The sequence below is a fragment of the Haplochromis burtoni genome, unplaced genomic scaffold, assembly GCF_018398535.1.
Source record: "Haplochromis burtoni strain Fernald_Lab_line unplaced genomic scaffold, NCSU_Asbu1 Contig_2350, whole genome shotgun sequence".
In the NCBI taxonomy this organism is placed as follows: domain Eukaryota; kingdom Metazoa; phylum Chordata; class Actinopteri; order Cichliformes; family Cichlidae; genus Haplochromis; species Haplochromis burtoni.
In genome coordinates, this window is record NW_024584711.1 from 1 (window position 1) to 4,927 (window position 4,927).

At 39.8% G+C, this 4,927-nt stretch overlaps 1 long non-coding RNA gene across 1 annotated transcript; it reads right to left on the reverse strand.

Annotated features, from left to right (window-relative positions):
• Positions 1-27: 27 nt before the first annotated feature.
• LOC121813723 lies at positions 28-3,595 on the reverse strand. Its single transcript, XR_006053839.1, has 5 exons — positions 3,097-3,595; positions 2,129-2,323; positions 1,904-1,985; positions 676-895; positions 28-177 (listed from the first exon to the last, which is right to left on the reverse strand). It is a non-coding gene; the product is annotated as an uncharacterized LOC121813723 (long non-coding RNA).
• Between the last annotated feature and the right edge of the window lie 1,332 nt (positions 3,596-4,927).

The window sequence follows — 4,927 nt, forward strand, 5'->3', positions numbered from 1 at the left end:
AAAAACAACAGTAGAATAAAATTGTAAGACGTCATCAGTTGATGCAGTTTAAGGACACTTGTTCTTCTGTGCAGTCTCACCTGGAGCTCACGTTTCTAGTTCATGCCATCATGACCAAAGATTCTTCAATTAATAGTTTAAAGATGTCCATGAATGCACTGCTAACTGCTCTTCACCCTGATAAAAATCAACATGCATTTAGAATAAGAAACACTTTTACAAAACCAAAAGCTTCACTGTGTTTAGTGATTTATACGTCTACAAAACAGGTTCAGTTTGTAACTGAGAGAGCGGCTCAGTGGTGCTGAATTATATTTCCAATAGAAACACAATTTCATATGTTGTAGTAACAACACACTGCCACAAGATGGCAGCCTAGGCCTACTTTACCATGCTGTTCCAGTAAAAAAGAAAAAGTGACAGAGCCTTGAAAGAGTGACAGAGACACTTTTTATGAACTCATCTGTAATGTGTCACCTTTTCTGTAGGATGAAGAAGTGCTTCCCTTCTTTTAAAGTAAATACAGGCTTACAAAGATCCTCTAAACATGTTTCTGAAATAATCCTAAACACAATCATTAAATCAAAAATGCAAGAAACTATTTATTTAATCACTCTTCTTAACTTAATTCCTTAACTTAGTAAAAAATAGACAAGAACTTTTCTGCTGTCTCACCTCTGTCAGTTTTCATGCTGTTGCAAGAACAGGTGGAGGTGCAGGTGGAACTCTGACTTCACTGTGGTTTGTATGTGCAGGCAGGAGTGTGACATCTCAGAACAGCAGAGGGTTGTCGAGCACGGTGACTCCTGCTGCGACGCCCCCGTCTGACTGTCCTGAGCTCTTGGTCCTCAGCAGACGGCCCACACACTCATTCATCACCATGTCTTTACCCTGCCTGTAAGAAAACCAAGACAAGGCTAACATTAGAAACAGCCACCAACCAATCCCTTTTACTCCACCACCCAAAAACCAGTGAGAAACACTAGCTAGTATTAACTTGGAATCAAAGTGCACTAATCCCCAGGCTCCCAGCATAACATACAGTCCAACACAAACTCCACAAACTGTCTTGCTTCAGCTGACTTTCCTTCACCTTCTCTCCAGACAATCTGTTGTGCTCTTTTCAGCACAAAGCCACACTCCTGCTCACTGATCCTCACCTCTTTTTAACCTAGTCTCAGCAACTTTGTCCCATAGCTCGCACATCCTTTCCACCTCCATCTTTCTTCCCAGCCAACTGATACATACCTTTTCTCCTTCCTTAAAAGCCAGCCTAAGAAATACCATTTTATAAACGCCCCATAAATGAAACTGCCATTTTCAAAAATCGTATCATCCAAATTCATGCAGCGTGGCTAAATTAAGAATGAATTACAAACCCGAGCTTCCTTGCTAACATGAGTAACAGCTAAATACTATCATAGTGGAGTGTAAAATTACTGCTAAAATAGCTCATATGAACCCTGATACTGGACTTTGTATTTATCAAAACAAATGATCTGATATTACAAAGAAAACTAATGATTGCTTTTTACAGTATTAGCCCAGAGTGATGTAAGGCAGGGTGGTTAGTCAGCCATAACCTGCTGACAACTTGTATCTGGTAGCTTTTTCACATCCTGATCAATGTTGTTGTCAAGTGTGTCTCATATACACTATTATCTCAGTCACAGTACAGCATGCATGAATCACAGTAGATACACAGTAACGCAAAACAGCAGGCAGTCATGTATGTGTCGTCACTGTTTTGACTGAGGCTAGCTCATACATGGAATGCAAGAAAATGCTGCATGTGTGTGCAGATCCACACATGCACTGCTTAAACTTCCCTAGTTTAACAAATGGTGAGCAACAAACAGAAGTTTTCAACATGTTTAAAGATGCTTCTATCCCCCCGCTGTACCTCCTCCTTCTCGCTGAGACTTCAAGACAAACCGTTCTGCTGCTGACAAGGCCACTGATACTGTTTTGTCCCTCTCTGGACCCTGTAGACGAGCGCAACCACAGAGAAATAAATCAGAGGAATAAAATGCAAATGATATTGCTTACACTGAACAGCAACACCCAGGTGAGGATTATCTAATGCCAAATTTTCCAAACAATGAACAAACCGTGCCCTTTGTCTCACCATGTCTAGAGTGTAGAGGTCAGCCAATGTCGCTCGGATCTGCTGCACAGCTTGAGGCTGGTCTGGGAAGAATCTGTCCAGGACTCCAGGTCTGGGGAGCACTTGCTGAACCTTCTTGGTACCAGCCAGGTGAGCGCTGATATCTGGACACTTCACAGCTCGAGAGCGCTCCATGAGGAGACGAGCATCCCAGCTCTGCAATGGAAAACAGACAATGAATTCTCTGCTTTTTATCATTAGATGTATTTCTGTATTAAAAAATTCCGTTTATTGGGCCACTTTGTGCTAGAAGAATTTTTCCAGCATAAAATAGCCTCTATCATTTCACTAACTAACTTATTTCACTGCTGCTAATGACGTTTCACAAACTGTCACAGGTTTTTTAGCTTCGTTCGTATAAACTTTCTTGTGGTTGAGATTCCCGAGAAAACAGCCAGCACACTGAGCAGCAGAGGGTGACAACAGTTGGTTTATAATACGCTGAGATTTGACAGACAGAGACAGAAGAATGAAGGAGAACAACACAGAGTCACGCTATCAAGGAGAACCTGGACGGTAGATTCAGCAGTTTGGCTTGAAGCTTGCAAACTGTTTTAACTTGTTATGTCCGATTAAGTTTTCCTTCCAGGATGCTCGCCAGTTTTCTTTCACTTGTTTCCTGCCAGCAGAATGCACACACAGCTGCAGTAACTACACACAATGTTGCAGAAAACATGGAGCAGCAACAAACATGTGTTGGTCTCTAATCACCCATTCAAACTCACACAGCGACAGGTCTGTGGTCACTTATATCAGCCAATCAGGGCTAGACTTGGTGTTGCTTAGCAGGGAAAGAAATAAACTCAATGATAATGACGCTCCAGTTTCTCATGAATACGAATCACTTTAAGCAAGTCTGCAGGTTTCATTTAGTGTTTTTAACTAAACTCTTTGATGTAATCATTCTGAGTGCAAATCAAAAGTTGGACCTGTTCAGAAGTGTAGTTGTCGGGCATGTAACCGTTCCTGAAACACGCCACAGTTTGCCGTCCCTGAAGTGAAAGTGACACAAAAGACACAATCCATGTCGACACACAGCGACCTCCATCTCCTCTTCATCCAGTTTGGAGGCCTTCCTTGAAGTCTCTCGTGCTGCTGTCCACTGGGAATCCCCACATGTGCCTCTTCCCCGTGTCTACGACATGTAACAAATATAATAAAATAGCAAGAAATTATAAAGTAAATGACAAGATTTTCCATTTACTCTAATTTAACAGTAGTCATCTTGCAGAAGACAGTCGTTTGGTTACTATAGTAAAAACTATTATGTCAAATTAACCAAAATGAAAAACAAAATCACCTAAACTTGCATTTTTCACTGCCTTCTGTAAAGTGTCAACAAATGCAGACATTTTGCTGTCTTCAGCAACAAAAACGCCATCATTTTTCCTTCTATTAGTCCCACATGTGATTGCTGTAAACTTGGAGAAGGCTCTCTCACTCATTTATGTTGGACTTGCCCCAAATTGCATAACTATTGGTTGGACATTTTAAATGTTTTTCGATATCTACAATTGCACATTAGAGCCGGACCCAATAACTGCATTGTTTGGATCTTCCTCTTCCCTTTTACACCTCAGCTCTGCTGCACAAACTACATTTTTGTTCAGGATGGTAATTGCTAAGAAAATGATCTTGACTCTCTGGAAGTCGGATATTGTAGCTCAATTCAAAATGTGGCTAACAGAACTGACTGCTCTGTTGCACATGGAGAGGATTAGGTACACATCAGCGGACAAACTTAGTCATTTCTTTGATGTGTGGCAGCCATTTTTAGATCACGTATTAAAACAAAGTTCTCTTTGATCGATCGCAAATAATTCAGCGTACCACCTCAGCGTTTTATTTCTGTTTATTGCCGGTGCTGAAGTAGTATTTTTGTTGGGGGGGGGAGGGGAGGGCGGGGGGGGCTTTTTTTTGTTCTTTTCGTGTTATATCATCAAAAATCTCAATAAACATACTTAAAAAAAATAAACGCAGCATCTTCAAAAGTCAATGCAGCCAGACTCACAGCTGATTCTAAATGTTCAGGAGACACTGTTGAATGTTTAGTGTTAACTTAAATCACTCATCATTTACAGTATTACAGAGTTCGGGGTTATGGGTTAGCACTATCATGTTACCCGTAACTGTATTAACTATGGTAGTAACTTAACTAGCAGTGTTGGTCAAATTACTTGAAAAAAGTAATCAGTAACTATTATTGATTACTTCCCCCAAAAAGTAATCCCGTTACGTTACTGATTACTTATTTTCAAAAGTAATTAATTACTTAGTTACTTTTAAAACGATTTACAACCTGAATAGGTGATAAAGCGATAGATCTTTCAGCCCAATTCTACTTTTTCTGCATAATCCATCATACAAAATGTAATCAAATGGAAAAGTCTTTTTTAAAACTTGTTTTATTAGTTTTAATCTTTTAACTTTATGCATCAAGCAAAAATTAAATTATATGCAACATTCTGACTGGAAGAAATTTGTTTAACATTTAAACCTATTTTCTGCACATTCCAGCACATAAAATATTTTTTTGTGTTTACACTCACTCTTTCAAATAAATGCAAGTGAAACACAGCAGAAAATAAATAAAATCAAAGACTCAGCGGTCCTGTTGCTCTATTTTCACCTGTATAGCAGGCAGATGTTTGCTGGATTTCTTACCTGTAAACAGGTGATAAAAGCTTGTGCAGGAAGTAGCAGGTGTAGACTGGCCCATAGCACTGTATGAAGTGATAAGATGTGAAAGGACATATATAG